Source organism: Scyliorhinus torazame, chromosome 20, assembly GCF_047496885.1.
Source record: "Scyliorhinus torazame isolate Kashiwa2021f chromosome 20, sScyTor2.1, whole genome shotgun sequence".
In the NCBI taxonomy this organism is placed as follows: Eukaryota; Metazoa; Chordata; class Chondrichthyes; order Carcharhiniformes; family Scyliorhinidae; genus Scyliorhinus; species Scyliorhinus torazame.
This window is the reverse complement of record NC_092726.1, coordinates 73,851,529-73,869,740: the sequence shown is the minus strand read 5'-3', so window position 1 is coordinate 73,869,740 and position 18,212 is coordinate 73,851,529. Positions and strand designations below refer to the sequence as shown.

Below are 18,212 nucleotides of genomic sequence, written 5' to 3'. Positions count from 1 at the left end.
AACTCTACCTCGGGCCAATTTAGCCAATCGAACTAACATGCCATGTTTGCACTGTTGGAGGAAACCGGAGTACCCGGAGGAAACCCACGCAGCACGTGGAGAAAGCGCAAACTGCACACAGAGAGTCACCTGAGTTCGGCATCGCACTGCGTCCCTGGCGCTTTGAGGCAGCAATGGTAACGACTGTGCCACCATGCCGCCCACACGGATGCTCAGATCAGCGCAATTCCGCTCCTTTAATATCTGATGGAGCTCCGTCTCCTTAAGCAACTACTGCAGCTTTCTTACTGGCTAAACAGTTTTATTCCCCTTTTCCTGAACTCTGCACTGCAACTCTGGACGCACTTTAAGGAATATTCTAAGTCTTCTTCGCAGAATATTCTGGAACTCCTCCCTGTCCCTGGATCAAAGATTTTGATTGTTTCCGATCTCTGGAAAACGGATGGCACTTTCACAATCAAAAGATTCGCTTCCCATTAATGTTGTCACTCTGTGCCCTTTTAAACAAAAAAGCCTACACAAATTTAACTGTAATTACTCTTAAAAGCGGCAGGCAAAGAGAGAGATCGAGATAGAGAGAGAGAGAGAGGGAGATTCTCCACCACATTCTAGCTCAGTGTTTTTCAAACTTTTTTTTCCGGGGGCCAATTTTTACCAACCAACCGACGTTCGGAACCCACGCCGGCCGACCCTCACGGCCCATTTTTTCTTATCTTTCGTGCGAGAGGTGAGCCCGCTTGGCCCTTCATATCTCACTCCAATCCGGTTCACAGGAGGAAATGGTTATGCAGATATCGAGTGCAGAATCCAGCCGGTTGGTTTGTGAATCTTCATCTTTCTGAGGACGGATAGTCCGACCGCGCACATGTCGCTCATTGTGAAAGGCAAAAGCAACAAAATGTTTGTTTTACACAGCTCCGGATACCCCTCAGAGCCGATACTCCAGAATGCTGAGTGCCTCATTGACATGGGCCGTGCTTTTCAAATGCTGTCACAGCTGATGCACAGAAGCTCAGTTTCTTCATTTGGAGTCAGTTGCAAGTCAAGAACTGATTCTGGGATCTCAAACTCACAGGGATTTTTCACCCACTTCTTTTCTCTCAAAATCATAAACTTCTCCTCTGTAAAGTAGCGACCAGAATTGTTGATCAGGGCAGCCAGATGCAACTCAATAAGGCTTGCCAATCCATTTACTGTTTCCTTATTAATGCTGTTTTCTTCGATGTTTCGAAGTTCTGTGGCAAACATGTAGTAGTTTTGGCTCTGCACTTGCAATTGCCAAACTTTCAATACCTTTTGGAAAGCTTCGAATTCTTCACATTGCCGAAAGCAATCACCATCCTTCCCTTGCAATTTGATGTTCAGTTCTTTTAGAATTGAAAAGATGTCTGCAAGGTAAGGCATTGTTAGCATCCAAGGTTCATCAGCAAAATAATCAGCCACAGAGGACAATTTCGTGAGGAGGAAAGCGTGGATTTCGTACCTTAGTTCGTAAACTCTGAGTAGCTCCCGACCCTTTGACAGCCATCGTACTTCTGTGTGGAACAATAAATGCGTGTGTTCAGGCCCCATATCGGAACACAGAGTGTCAAAAAGCCTGGTATTGAGTGGGCTGCGTTTGTTGAAATTCACAACTTTCACAATTCCTTTCAGCACCAATTCAAGATCGGAAGGAATTCCTTTCGATGCCAGTGCCTCACGGTCAATAAAACAATGATTCCAAACAATGTCCTCAGCAACGGCCTCCTTGCTCCTGACTCTAACTCCGCTGTTTTTCCCAGTGTGGTTGGCTGCTCCATCACTTGTGATTCCTCTGCCACGAACCCAGCCGAGAGCGCACTTCCCAACCACAAACCTATTCAAAGGTTCAAAAATGTCTGCGCCAGTCGTGTCGGTTGGTAAAGGCAGGTAGCACAGACAATCATTGTCCTATGTATACCTAACGTAAACTAGCAAGGTTTCACAATCTGAAATGTCTGTACATTCATTCAGTTGCATTGAGAGCGCCTGCCCTGATTTTAAACGAGAAATAAGCTGGGCTTCTAAATTCTCAGCAATATCACAAATTCGGCCACATTTTTGGTTATGGTCGCGGCCGTCATTTTGAAGTCCGCTCGTAGCCGGCATTGTTAAAACCCGGCTGCTGTGACTGTTGCGCAAAAAATTGCCAATCGGGACCGCCGCGACAGACGGCTCTGCGACCCTCCCGACACCCGCCCGTGATCCACGCGCGGGTCACGTCCCGACTTTGAAAATGCCTAATCCGCCTGACCTTCCTTCACAGAACTGAAACAAAACATCGAACTCTGCAGAAGACCCACATTTGTTCCTGAAAGTATCTGACTGGCTTCATCAATCACAGTGAAAAATAGGAGCTGGTTGAGAATCCTACAGACACCGATTGTCTGCTTGCCAGTTCTATCAAATATACGTCACAGGTTCAGCCACATACCAAAGCAACGTCTTGGTATAGTCCATAACGAAAGGGGTGTTCCAGCTCGTCATAAAATTTGTCGTTTAGCAGACATCCCAAAACGCGCAGTAATGTAACAGCTAGGCAGAGGACCAGACCAAAGCAGACAGCGGGGCGAGGTTGAAAACGGAACCCAGGACATACAAAATGTTTCACAACATTATCTTATCCTCCTCTCCTTTTTAAAAAATAAATATAGTGGATCTCATTAATTTTTTTCAATTAAGGGGCAATTCAGCGTGGCCAATCCACCTACTCTGCACATCTTTGGGTTGTGGGGCGAAACCCACGTAAACACAGGGAGAATGTGCAAACTCCACGCGGACAGTGACCCAGAGTCGGGATCGAACCTGGGACCTCGGCACCGTGAGGCAGCAATGCTAACTACTGTGCCACCGTGCTACCCCATACTTCCTCTCCTAAATGAATGAAACGTCAGGACATGAAAGTTTCATTTTGAGGTTTGCAAGGCTAAATTAGTCTCAATACAATTCCCATCCCGGTTAAGGCATTACTGCAATTTGATTTCTAAACACATGATAAAATCTTGCACTCACAATATTGCCCCCAAGAAATATGCACATAGTCTTCAAAACAAATGATTTCAATCGTGACTCAGACAAAAACCTCTTGTATTCTGGGTTTTAAATGTATCTGTAAACGCAGCTAGTTAGCAGTTCAGAAACATGTGGGGCACCCGCGTTGATTCATTCTCCGACATGGCCGTCAACTTTCCAGAGTTTTCTGGGCGATCTATGGACCACAAGAGGGGTGGGTTTTCGAACAACGTGCCCGATATACATTGCTCCTCAGTTTCTAACTGAGCCACTCTCTGTTCTTGCTGTGGAGAAGGGGGTGGGCCTGATAGTTCAAGCGTTTTGAGGTACACACCAGGGGTAATTAATGGAGTGGCTCCTGGTCTTCCGTTCAATCTCGTCCATACTCCTTTGGGACCTGGTCTAGGTCTGTCTCTTTCTGACTTTCAATTAACACTAACAAGCCTTCCAGAGACACCGATGAACGTCTGCACAAGCGTTGAGGGTATCCAACAACTGGACTGCGAGCAGGATTGTCAACACTGAATGAAGTACTGGGTTCTCGCCTAACTAACAGTCTCTTTTCAACCTCACCTGCCTTACATTCTCTCTTGACCGCCACAGGAACACCTTCAGCGGCAACAGCTGCTCACGGGTCAATCGTGTCAAAGTTGATTGACTCGGCAGGCACTATTCCTGGGGTGGAAACGTACATCCTCATCTGAGGTTTTGTAACTAACGCCGGCGTCTCTACTTTCAGAATCAGTGTATGGGAAATCACTGACCCTACAACCAGCTTGGGATTTCCTGGTCTCCTTAATTGTAGAACCACTACAGGATTTGCAAGCTACCTTCCCCGTAACTCGCAAAAAGGAATGGTGGCCAACTGCCTCACCTTCCTTGTTATCAACCTGTACTACCTCGAACAGGCGTGATAATCATTGAAAAGGAAATAGGCCTACCAGACGCTCGCTTGGTAACATTCCCCAGTCCTGACCATCCTCTTCGTGACTAACTGACGCTGTGCAGTGAGGCATACTTTTACTCAGAGCAAGCCTCCTCCGGGAACGCTTTTCACGTGAAGGGAACGGCAATGGGCTTATCGCAAGAAGCAGTAACAAATTAGCTTTTGAAAGTCCAATTTACCTACCTCCTCCAGTTCACTATCTACATTTCTAGGTCGGGTAGGATTGTTCGCCAGTGATCCTAACTCAGTTGGTGACGATTGTACTCGGGTACAGCTGTCTATCAACGTATCATAATCAGGCCCAAGATCAAAGTCAAGGATCTAGTCTGACTCTTCCTCCCTACTATCACTCGTACAACAATACTTCACCATCACGTTGTAACCAGGACCGAGGTTGAAGTCAAAACCTTCCTCTGAATCCTCCTCACCAACATTCTTGCAAGAACTTCTGACCAGCACCTCATAATTAGAAGCGAAATCAACGTCAAGGTTCTTGTCTAATTCATCATTCTTATGGTCACCTTTGGGATGAAAAAGCGGACGACTTGCTTCACTACCATGGTAACCTGGAAGAGGCTCCATGCTGTTAAAAACCTCTTTCGCTGAGCCGCTTTCCTAGCTCTCCAATGTCCTTCAGTCGGCATTTCAGGTGCTAACTTTTTCACTTCCTTTGGACTCTCTGCAGCCCTGTTTGAAACCAGAACCTTCACTTCTGCTAACCCGTTGCCCCAAACTAACGCTGTTCCTTCCACCGAGAATTCCTGAACCACTCCAACAGCAACTGGAGCTGACATTCAGTCACATCTAACTTCACTTTATACAATGGAACTTGAATACAAGTTCCACCCATCACACACACTAATACCTCGGCTTTCACTAAGCTCTCTGGAGAAAATACCAAATCCATCTCCAGAACAAGAGATTGAGTAGCCCTTGAGTCTCCTAAAATTGGACCAGGTTTGGCTACCTCTGTGAGGAAAATGGATTGACTTTGCATTATACACTGAACTGGGATATCTGTCATGGACTTCATTCGCTGCACATGCTTCCACAGCAGAGTGCATCTTGCGCCTTCTAACGTGACCATCTGCACCATAAACTTCCCTACGTTCGGTCCATTCTCAGAATGATCATTCCGAATCCTCAGAACTTACACGGATCTTTCTTGCAACTTCCAAGAGACTGAACGATCATGTCCCACCGTATTACAATGATAACACCCAGGGTCCCAAGTCTCACTTCCTTTTTGCTCTCCCCTGCCTGCAGCCCTCTCACACTCCCGCCTCCTATACTTTTCAAAATTATGCAGGGTTATGGAGCAAATGTTTACATTTATGGATTGCTCGCAATCGTCAGCCACAATTGCTGCTTTCCGAGCAGTATGTAACCTCTCGTCTTCAACATGGCTTCTTATTATCTAAGGTAAGGGATACGTAAACTCCTCTAAGAGAATGACTTCTGTCACAGCCTCATAAATCGTCACAACTCCCATTCGTATCCATCTATTGCAGCTTCCCACTCTTTCCCAGTGTTGCAGGCTGGAACTCTCTCTCCCTTTCACTTTCCATTTATTTTCTCTTATTTTCTCTTCCCTCTCTCCTCAATTTCATTTCAATTTATTTCTGCTTCTTTACCATCGCCATTTATTTGAACTCCCGTTCATGTGCTAAGTGCAAATGAGTTCTCACCAGCTCCTTGTTCCCAGTTGACGAAGTCGCTGATGCTTCACAACCACGTCGGATTCCCTGTGTTCATGGCACCTGCGTCAAATTGAAATGTTTAGCATTCGCATCAACTACCCCTTCTCCGTAACTTTACCATTTCTAATTCACCTGTAAACTCGACCAGTTTGTTTTTGTAATGCCCCATTAAGTGAACGAGAGTTAAATACTCAACCTGGAGAAATGGCTTGGCAACCTCCAGAGCCATTTTGTTATATTACTACAAACCTGGCGTCTCTTTATAATTTACTCTCTACCCAAAAACTCGCCATCAAAGTTTCAAATCGCAGACGGTACCTCAATTTATGTTTTAAAGCCCTGGGAGAGGGCACGGTCAATTCCAGCCCCAAAGACCTCCAGATCCACCGTCACTGAATTAACCTACAATTCGAGTTTTGCGAGGAACTTCAACCCTTGACTACTCCAATGAATTACAGACACCATACCTATAAGTAAAAGATTAACTTACTGTTTATTAACAACAAGAGGAACAGATGCATATATACACAAATAACAGGGCAATGATCTCCCCGTCTACCTATTCCCAATACCCCAACGCACTCTCCACCCAGACACAGACAAGACAGACACAAGGTAAGGGTTGGACAGGATCAGAATGAAAATGTGTGTTAATGATAAACGTTTGAGGTGAGCCTTCGCTGCTGTGGTTACGACCGCTGGAAATAGATTTACTCAAGCAGTCTAGACCCCATTCCTTCATTCGATCACCGTATGGCGGTTCACCCAAGTGTTCCACTTCAGTACAATTCCAACGTTTCACCACCACATGGAGTTCTGTACAAGTTGTTCAGAACAGTTAAATTCTCGTCGCCGGCCACCAAATGGTGCTGTACACGGAATATTCAGATCAATGCAATTCCGCTCCTCTTCTACCAGACTCCGCCTCGCTGTGCAACTACGACAGCTTCTTTCCTGGGTAAACGTTGTTGTATTCACCTTTTTCCTGAACTCTACACCGGAACTCTGGCCGCACTTTGAGGAATATTCTCACTATTATCTTCAATGTTGAACTCTTCCCAACTCCTGAGACACAATGTTTGATTGTTACTGATCTTTGGAAAACGTCTGGCGCTTTCAGAATCATAACATCTCTTTCCCAGTTCTATTTTCCCTATTTGTCCTTTCAAGCAAGAACGTCTACACAGAATTAGCTAGAATACGTCTTACAATTTGCTGGCAAAGAGGGAACGAGCCAGGGAGATTCTCCACCGCCTTCTTGCTGACCATCATTCACAGAACTGAAACAAAACCTCGAAATTTGCAGAAGACAAACATTTTTGCTGACAGTTTCTGATTGGCTTCGCCAATCAAAAACAACAATAGAATTGGCTGAATATGCAGTGTACAGCGATTGGCTGCTTGCCAAGTCAATCAAATCGACATCAAATGTTCTGCCACAGACGTAAAGGGACGCCTTGGCCTAATCCATGAAGACAGGGTGTTCAGGCTCAGCTTCAAATCTGCAGTTTAACAGACATCACAAAGAGTGCAAAAATCTTTTAGCAGCTAAGCAGAAGACTGTCGATCAAATCAGGCAGCAGGGCGGGGACAAAATCGGAACACAGAAAAGACAAAAGGTTTTCCAACATTACCCTACCATACCTCCAGCTAAAAGAATGATACGTCATGACTTGGACGGATCATTCTGAGGTTTGCGAGGCATGGAAACCCCACACATATTCGCCTAAATTAGCACTAATACAACCCCCTGTCAGTTTTAAGCATGATACAATCTGAGTTTTCAATACATTTTAAAATACTTGCACTCATATTATTGCCGCCAAGGAATACGTGCTCTGTCCTTTCAACAATCTACTAAACAATGACCCTGACAGGAAACTCTTGCGTCCCGGTTTAAATTGTCACTATAAACACAAATAGTTAACAGTTCAGAAACGTGAGGGGCTGCCGGCACCTCCAAATGAGCGTCGAATTCCCATACGCTCATCGACTTTCTGTAAACCACAAGGGGGTTGTGTGTTCCAGCAACATGTTGGACATGCATCGCCCGTCAGTTTCTATCTGAGCCACTCTCTGTGGTTGTAGTCGTGACGGAAGTGGCCTTGATAGGTCAAACGTTTTGAGGTCCAGATAAGTGCTAATTACTGGAGTACCCCCTGCTGCTTCTCTACAATCTCGTCCATACTCCTTTAGCACCTGCTCTAGACCTGTCTCTTGCTCTCCCTTGGATAACACTAACAACCGACCTGAGTTTCCAATGAACTTCTACCCAACTTTCAGGGTTTCCACCAACTGGATAGTCAACGCTGAATGAAGTAGTGGGTTCTCTGCTAACCAATATTTCTTTCAGACCTACATCCTTTCTTTATCTTCACAGCGCCACCTGCGGCAACAAGAGCTGCTGAGGTTTGGTCCTCTCAACGCTGATTGACTCGACACACAGGATTCCTTGGGTGGGTACTCTTAGATCCTCGTCAGAAGTTATAACCATCACCGGCAAATCCGGTTTCAGAATCCGAGAATGGGACGTCACTGATTCTACGACCAGCTTGGATTTTATTGGCCAACGTGATTGCAGAACCACTGCCGGATTTCCCTACCACCTTCCCCTTAACTCCGAAAAGGGATTGATGGCAATCGACCTCACCATTAAGGCTATTAACCACTGCTACCGTGAAGAGGCGCAGTAATCCTTTCAAAGGGCGTAGACCTTACCGTCTTCGCCCTGGCTAACTGACGCTAGGCAGTGAGGTATATTGTTACTCAGAACAAGCCTGCTCTGGGAACGTTTCTCACATGTAGGGGCGGTGACGTGGTTCTCGCATGAAAGAGGTAACTAATTAGCTTTTAGCAAGTCCAATTCACCTACCTCCTCCAGGTCACTTCTTCCTTTACTTGTTCTGGATAAATTACTCACTCGTGCTTCAAGCTGAATTGGTGACGAGTCTACTCGGGAAGAACTGACTATCATCGTATTATTGTCAGACCTGAGTTCAAACACAACACTGTCGTCTGACTCTTCCTCCCCACTGTCACTTTTACAACAACTATTGACCATCACTTCGTAACTAGGGCCTCTTATTCATTCCCACATGCCCTTATGCCGGCATTTCAAGCGCTAATTTCCACCGGACTATCTGTTACAATAGGTAAAGCTGCACACACCCTTCATAGTACTCAATGTACCACAGCCTCATCAGATACCCAGTACATCACACACCACCACACACCCCTCACAGTTCTCAATGCTCCACAGCCTCATGAGGTACCCAGTGCATCACACACCCCTCACAATACTCAATGTACCACAGCACCATTATTTACCCAGCACACCACACACCCCTCACAGAACGCAATGTAGCACCACAACATCAGGTCCAAATAACATCAAATCCTTCTTGTTCTGCTTAATGGAGCACAGCATCATCAGGTACCAAGGACACCACAGAGCCCTGATACTATTCAATGTACCTGAGCATCATCAGGAACTCAGTGCATCAGACAGCCCTCACAATGCTCATTATTCCAGAGCCCAACCAGATGCCCAGTACACCTGCATCCATCAGGCACGTAATAGACCAGACACTCCTCACAATACTCAGTGTAACAGTACCCCATCAGCTATCTACTAAAACACACGCCCCTTACAACACTAAACATACCACCAATCAGTAGAATTCGCTAAAATCCAGTTACAGATGTAATAGTTAGTAATGTAGAAAAGACACACAGAAAAAGAAATGGAAATAAAGAGCGAAGAAAGAAAGAATGAGAGAAAAGAAAAACGATAATGATATGTAGGGACGACAGATAAAATGAGAGAAAAGAAAGAGAAAGGGAGAGAGAGCAAAAGGAAAATGAAACGGAAATGGAAATGAGGAAGATGAATTAGGAAAAGGCGTCCACCTTGCGGTACTGCAAAGGGGTGAAAAGCCGACAGAACGTGGAAGGGAGCGTAGAACTAGAATGGAACTCAGTGTGTCATGCTTAAGTTGAAGTAGGCTCTCCCGAACGCTGTAGCGAAAGACCAACAAACGTTCTTTCGGGCTTCAGAGAATAAATCAACCCAAATGCAGCGGCCAAAAATGGAAGTGGATATTATCAATGCATTATTATTTGACAGAATGGGCACAGGACTTGTCAGAACAGGATCTCGGAATTATGACTCTATGAAAAATGCTATTCCAGATGCATACGAATCTGTTCCAAAGCATATAGGCGGCAATTTAAGAATTTTAAAAGGCAACCGGCATAGACCTATGCAGAATCCGAAAAGGTTAAACAGAATAATTTTAATAGATGCGTACGAACATTGGGATTTGCAACTACCTGTCGGGCCTTGAGAGAGGTGATTATCTTGGCGGAGTTTAATAATTCCTTACCTTCAATTATAAGTCCCATGTTGAAGACCAGAGGGTGCATACTGGTAGGCAAGCAGCAATTAAAGCTGACAATTATGTGCTAATCCATAAATTTAAACCTCGGTTCCACCACACCCGAAATTTTGAAAGGAAAGGATACGAAGTGGGATAGTAAGAGGATGCACCGGTCACACTTTTAACTACCCATTGAGCGCACCTCAAAGCCTTTGACCAACCAAAGCCACTTCTGTCTTAATTAAAGGCCAGGGAGGGCATGGGTAGCTGGGAATGTTCCGAGATCTCCTCCTTCGACCAGAAATAAAGCTACTGAGGGTGGAGTGAGACTTGGAAGCCCAGGTGTAACGAGTGTAACAATGTGGGACACGTTCGTTCAGCATGTTGGAAGTTGCAACAAAGGCCCATTGGAGTTGTGGGTGTTCACAGGGAGGATTCTGAGAAAATAGAGAATTCAACGTGCAGATGGAGGCATCAACTGGACTTAAGAGACCCAAGCTGAGCATTGCTGTGGAGTAGCTGTAGATAATAAAGTAGAAGGGAAGTAAGCCGGTTGTTTGACCAAGTGGATAGTTGCCACATTTTCCTCGCCCGAGGTCACCAAACCAATTGCGATTTTAACGGACACAGGGACAATCCAAAAGCTGTTACTTGAAAAGGATCAGCGAAAGCTGAGGTATTTGCGAATGGGATGGATGGAATTTGTGTCCCATTTCCATTATATAATGTGCAGTTGGAGTGTGCTTTAGTGACAGATATAGCAGCGGTTGGAGTGGTTAACGAATTTCCAGTGCAAGGAATAAACTTAGTTTTGAGGAACGATTTAGCGGTAGTGAAGGTTGTAGCTTCACGCATCATTATGGAGAGTCTGAAGGAAGTACTGCAGTTAGCACCTGAAATACCGACTGCTGTACATGCGAGAGCAAGGAAATCTCATTGGACAGTAGACGGCTCAGAGAAAGAGATGCTGACGGCTGTTAATCTCGGTTCAATTGACCATGGTAGTGAACAAGTTCCCGAGCATTTTCAGACAGAGGGTTACCACAGGATGAAGAATTCGAGAAAAATCTTGACTTTGATTTTGGTTCTGATTATGAGGTCTTGGTTCACAGCCGTTACACGAGTGACAGTAAGAGGTAAGAATCAGATGAAAATTTTGACTGCTGCCTACTCTCAGTTACGAAGTGATGGTGAATAGTTGTTATGAGACTAATGCTAGGGAGGAAGAGTCAGAGGATAGTCTTGACTTTGACCTCGGGTCTGACTATGATGCAATGATAGACAGCTGTACCCGAGTAGACGCGTCGCCAATTGAATCTGGACCACTGGCGAGCAATTCTTCCAAAGCTAGTAAAAGAGTTTGTAAACTGGAAAAAATAGGTGACTGGACTTGCCAAAATGTAATTTGTTCCCACCTCTTACGATAAACCCATTGCCATTCCCTTCAAGTGAAAGAGGTTCCCAGGGAAGGTTTGCCCTGACGAAGAGTGAAACTGACTGCGCAGTATCAGTTAGTTAGGACGAGGACAGTAAGGACCGGGGAGTGATGCCAAGCGAGCAGCTGGTTTACCCATATCCTTTTGAAGGTCTACAGCGCATCTTCGAGGTAGCAGAGGTAGATAGCCAGGGAAGTGAAGTAATGGGCCATGAGGCTCTTTCGAGAGTGAAGAGAAGGTGGCTGACGAATCCTCCAGTGTTTCTGCAACCACAGTGCCTAGGAAAATGCAAACTGTTAATCGAGTCAATGAAGTCCCATACTCTGATTCTGACAGTGGAGAGGAAGGCAAATTGAGTTGTAATAAACTCCGCTGCGGAGGTAAAAGGTGTCCGACATGGACAGTTCCCGTTGAGTTAATCGAGTTTAAGATCCGACCCCTTTGTGGCTCCTGTTACTTAAGGTGGACCTGTGAAGGCAAGAGAGAAAGTGTAAAACTGGTGGGGATCGAAAAAGTATTTTGGTTAACACTGGGCCGTCTACTTCTTTCAGGGCTGACAATCCTACTGGTAGTCCGGTTGTAGGAAAACGATACATTTTTCGTAAATGTTAATGAGACAATCAGGAAATACTGTGAGTGTTATATGAGATCCAGAAATCGGCAGAGATAGTGCAAGTGCCGAAGGAGTGGTGACGAACTTGAAGGGAAGCACCGGGCACACTTTTAACTACCCATTGTGCGCACCTCAAAGCCTTTGACCAACCAAAGCCACTTCTGTCTTAATTAAAGTCCCAGAGCTTCGCTCAGCTGTAGACCCAGCAGCGATGCATGTTGGACATGTTGCAGAAGCACACCAAACTGTTACAGTCCGCAGAACACCAAGGTGAGTTTGAGAGGTGGAAAGTATATTAGGGGACGAATGGGTGCTGGCCGCCCGGACTTGACCGAACTGCTAATTATTTGCATTTACAGAGACGAATAAACCAACAGCGCAAGATTTCTCTGTCTTAATATTGCAATAGTCCGATGTAAAGACTGTACATATTTCCTGCAAGGAATAATATGATTGCAAATACTTTGTCATGTATTTAAAGGTTAAATTGTTACTCCTGCCGAAACGGGTCTGCAGATTGAATTGGGGCGAGTTTAGACAGGGATGTGTGGGTGTTGTGTGCCTGGAATACCTCATAATGAAACGTCCATGTCCTAACTTTCCATTCTTGTAGGGGGAAGAGGTAGGCAAGTAACCATCTTGTTAATCCTTGTTGGACTCTTGCTTCCATTTTAATTCCTGTTCTTTTGGCTGTTGCAATATCTGCAGCTGGGCGTTGCTGGGGCCTACACCATCATTATTTATTTTTAAAGTACCAGCAGATTATTACATCAGCGATAACACGTTTTGACAGATTTGCGTGACAGCCAATTAACTATTTTCATTTCCCGGGACTAAACAGATTCTCGATGTTAATTTGTCGGAATTCGCCTAGACTGTCTCTCTCTATTTTTGCTATCAATTTCTGTTTGGCGCTGCAGAGCTAAGCAGAATTTTTTAAAATCTCTCTCCCAGAAGCGGAGAATGCTCTCTGAGATCTTCGCTGGAAATCACGTCATGTACACAGAGCAGTAAGTGAGTAATCAAAGCCTGAAAACAGAGCTGGGGTAGAGGAACTTCCGCATTCCACTCCAATTAAAGGTACCAGACCACTCAAAAGCCTCACAAAAACTGCTGCTCTGATATTCTGTTAAACTGAGATAAGCTGTTGCTGAGTCTGCTGAAGCTGAACACATATCAGTAACTCAGCAGACCAGAAGTTCATATTCTATGGATAAGCCTCAGACCAACAGAAGTAACAATGTGTTCCCATAGAGGATCCCACAGGCTAAGAGATGGCCTGAGTGGCCCAGCCTGAATATTCAAACTAACCGAAGGTTCAACATCTTGCCTTTTGAAGTGATCACAAAACTTCAACACCAGCCACAAATATCTTCAAATCTCTCATACCACTCAACATCTGTTATTTTTTAACTTTGCTACACCCCGCCCCTTTACCGTGTGTCTGTTTTGTGCATGTCTGGGGAGAGGGTGGGACGCCGTTTTGGGAATAGTTAGACTGGTAGACCATCGTTCCATTATTTCCATTATATGTTCTTCTTTTCCTCTTGTTACAAGTTTAAAGCTGAGAACGTTTTACTTATAACTCAGGTGTCGGAAACTCATTGAGCAGTCAAGGAATAACGCTCTCAGGAAAACGTATTAATTAATGGTTAATTCCATTATGTTGTAACTGCGGGGTCGCCGGGGCTGGGACGTAACGTGCACACGCCCAGGATGTCGTAACAATTTGTGTCTCTGTGCCTGTGTGTATTTGTGTCTTAGTGTCTGTGAGTGTGTGCATTTTGATCTGTGTGTGTGTATTTGTGTCTATGTGTCTGTAAATTTGTTTATTTTGGTCTGTGTGTGTATTTGTATCTCAGTGAGTGTGTGTATTTGCCACTCAATGTGTCTGTTTTGTGTATGTAAGTGTGTTTATTTATGTATATTTGTCTGTCTCTGTCAACAGCGCGCCAATGAAACTGGTAATCTCTTCCCCAGCCTGACGTATTATTTTACTGTTTATTCCCCTTCCTTTCAGCGAACCTCATCACAATTGTGACCCTAAAGAGAAAAGACTGTGGACTGTCCAAATGTGTCACTTGTTACCTGTTGGCCATGGCAGTGGGGGATCTTCTGGTCATTATATTCGACCTGATATTGAGACACATTCCTATTGTTTTTATCGAACCGTTTTTTTTCCTGAGGTTCATCCCCATGTGTAATATCCACGCCGCCCTGCTTTATGCAGCCACTGACATTTCTGTCTGGTTCACCGTCACTTTCACCTTTGATCGATTTGTGGCCATTTGTTGCCCGAAGCTGAAAAGTAAATATTGCAGCGAGAAAACGGCGGCTGTGGTTCTGGGAACAGTGACTGTGCTGAGCTGTTTGAAGAACATTTTCTGGTATTTTATGTTATCCGGTTGGTATCAGCTGTTCAACATGCCCTGGTTTTGTGATTACTCAAGGGGTGATCTGGAATCCTCAGTCTGGGGAACAATCGAGTTCCTGCACAACATTGTAACCCCGTGTGTTCCCTTTGTCCTGATTCTGCTGCTCAATGCTCTCACCGTAAGGCACATTGTCGTGAGCAGCAGGGCCCGCAGGAGACTCCACGCTCACAGCAGCAGGGAGAGACCCCGAGACCCAGAGATGGAGAGTCGAAAGAAATCCATCACTTTACTGTTTATTATCTCAGCCAATTTCATCCTGTTATGGTCAATCATTATGGTTTATTCTATCTGGGGCCGGATGGCTTTTCTAGGGTTTAAGTCTGTATGGATAGATTATTACGTTATGGAATTGGGCTTCATGTTGCAGCTCATGAGCTGCTGCACAAACACGGTGGTCTACGTTGTGACACAGACTCAGTTCAGAGAACAGGTGAAGTATGTGCTGAAATGTCCTTTTACTGCAATTCTGCTCTGCATTAAGACCTGACAGGAAAGCCCATGCACACGACATCTCTCTCCTCCCATTTGTCGGTGACATTGCCCATCAAGAACCATTGTCACCCTGAATCTACAAAATAGAAACCGCCCGGAAACACTGCCCACCCATTGGTTAATCCAACTGTTCACCATTGCTTTACTGATTCTGATTGGACATAAATGCACGCACATGCCATCCCTGTTCTCCCGTTGGTCTTTTAAATTCCCATCCCCAAAATAACTCAGCCATTTTTGGGAATATCTGCCCTTTCATTGGCCAGGCTGACGTTCCATCATCGCGAATCCATATGCTGAATGGGCAGAAACACCAACCACTTGACAAGCCTCCACTGCCATTGGCCAGTCAGCCCTCACAATGATCGGGCTGGTAGCCTCCCATCGGGAAGAGAGTCGGATGGGGGCGCAGAGGAAGAGAGGTCACATAGATTGATGCAGGCTCAGTGGAGCGGCTTTCGGGACTGAAAGTGATCCAACGTCGAAAGATCAGGATAAAATCAGGGTCAAGACAACGGGAGAAATCATAAGAATATAAGAACATAAGAACTAGGAACAGAAGTAGGCCATCTGGCCCCTCGAGCCTGCTCCGCCATTTAATGAGATCATGGCTGATCTTTGTGGACTCAGCTACACTCTCCGGCCCGTACACCATACCCCGAATCCCTTTATTCTTTAGAAAGGCACCTATCTTTTTCTTAAAAACGTTTAAAGAAGGAGCCTCAACTGCTTCACTGGGCAAGGAATTCCAGAGATTCACAACCCTTTTGGTGAAGAAGTTCCTCCAACATTCCGTCCTAAATCTATCTCCCCTTATTTTGAGGCTATGCCCGCTAGTTCTGCTTTCCCCTACCAGTGGAAACAGCCTGCCCGCATCTTTCCTATCTATTCCCTTCATAATTTTATATGTCTCAATAAGACCCCCCCCCCCCCCCAGCTTCCATCTAAACTCCAATGACTTTAGTCCCAGTCTACTCAACCTCTCGTCAGAATCTAATCCCCTCAACTCTGGGATCAACCTAGTGAATCTCCTCTGCACCCTCCAGTGCCAATATGTCCTTTCTCAGGTAAGGAGACCAAAACTTAACACAATACTCCAGATGTGGCCTCACCAACACCCTATACAATTGCAGCATAACCTCACTAGACTTGAACTCCATCCCTCTAGCAATGAAATACAAAACTCGATTAGCCTTCTTGATCACCTGTTGCACCAGCACACCAACGTTTTGCGACACGTGCACCAGCACACCCAGGTCCCTCTGCACAGCAGCATGTTTTAACATCTTACCGTTTAAATAATAATCCATTCTGCTGTTATTCCACCCAAAATGGATAGCCTCAAACTTGGCAAACATTGAATTCCATCTGCCAGACCCTAGCCCATTCACCTAACCTATCCAAATCCGTCTGCAGACTTCCGGAATCCTCTGCCCTTTTTGCTTTACCACTCATCTTAGTGTCGTCTGCAAACTTTGGCACATTGCACTTGGTCCCCAACTCCAAATCGTCTATGTAAATTGTGAACAACTGCGGGACCAACACTGGTCCTTGAGGGACCCCACTAGTTACAGGTTGCCAACCAGAGAAACAGCCATTTATCCCCACTCTCTGCTTTCTGTTAGTTAACCAATCCTCTACCCATGCTACCCCTTTACCCTCAATGCCATGCATCTGTAATTTGTGCAGCAGCCTTTTGTGTGGCACCTTGTCAAAAGCTTTCTGGAAATCCAGATATACCACATCCATTGTTCCCCGTTATCTACTGCACTTGGCACGGGTATTAATCCAGAGATTATAACTCTGGAGGACCTGTTCTTTAATTTAGTCCCTAGTGTTTGATAATCCCCAAAAAGGTCCTCTTTCCTAGTCTTACCTATGTTGTTAGTCCCAACGTGGACCACAACAACTGGATCCTCCCCCTCCCTCTCCAAAATCCTTTCAAGCCGATCAGAGATGTCCCTCACCCTTGCACCGGGCAGGCAACATACCATGCGGGACTCTCGATCTGGCTTACAAAGGATGCCATCAATCTCCCTAATTATAGAATCCCCTACAACTACCACTTGTCTTTTTGATCCCCCCCTCTTGAATGGCTCCCTGTACCACGGTGCAGTGGTCAGTCAACGCATCCTCCCTACAGCCCTCTTCCTCATCCACACAGGGATCAAGTACCTCATACCTGTTGAGCACTTGAGCGAGAGACAGAGATAGAGAGACAGAGAGACAGAGAGACAGAAAGAGAGAGGGGGAGATAGGGAGAATGATAGAGTGTGAGAGACATTGAGGGGGAGACCAAGGGGGAGAGAAAGAGACGGAGACCCAGAGACAGAGAGACAGAGGGAGAGATCGAGAGAGTGAGAAAGAGAGAGAGAGAGGCATAGAGAGATAGAGTGTGGGAGAAAGAGACAGCGAGTAAGAGACTGAAAGATAGAGAGAGCGACACAGAGAGGCACAGCACGAGAGAGAGAGAGCATGCAGGTGAGAGCGATAGTAAACAAGAGAGACAGAGCTTGAGCGAGAGACAGAGACATAGAGATAGAGCGTACAAGAGAGAGAGAGAGAGGAAGAGAGGACACACAAGAGCGAGAAACAGCGTGGAAGAGAGGGGTACAACGCGTGGAAGAGAGAGAGCGAGGTGGAAAAAGATAAAGCGCAAGAGACAGAGAGAGGGAGTGACAGAGCGCGCGAGTGGGAGAGAGCATGTGGGAGAGAAGTGATAGAAAGCAAAAGAGAGTCAGACAGAGCGCCATAGAAAGAGAGACAGAACGCGCGAAATAGAGTGGGAGAGAGAGAGTTGATGAGAGAGAGAGAGAGAGAGAAAGCATGAGAGAATTAGCCAGGTTCATGGCGCCGTGGCTGGCTCTACTGTGCATCAGGGCTCGAAGAAGATTGGCAGGGCTGTAGTAATAGGGGACTCAATCGGAAGGGGAATAGACAGGCTGTTCTGCGGACGCAATCGAGAATCCAGGATAGTATGTTGCCTCCCTGGTGCATGGGTCAATGATGTCTCGGAGCGGCTGCAGGACATTCTGGCGGGGGGGGGGGGGGGGGGCGGAGGACAGCCAGCTGTCGTGGTGCGCATAGGCACCAACGATATAGGTAAAAAACGGGATGTGGTCCTATAAGCTGAATTCAGGGAGATGGAGTTAAACTAAACAGTAGGACCTCAAAGGTAGTA

General features: G+C 45.7%; 1 pseudogene; it reads right to left on the bottom strand.

The window, feature by feature from the left end:
• Positions 1 to 783: 783 nt before the first annotated feature.
• On the bottom strand, positions 784 to 4,558 carry LOC140396774 (protein FAM200B-like; annotated as a pseudogene).
• Positions 4,559 to 18,212: the final 13,654 nt, after the last annotated feature.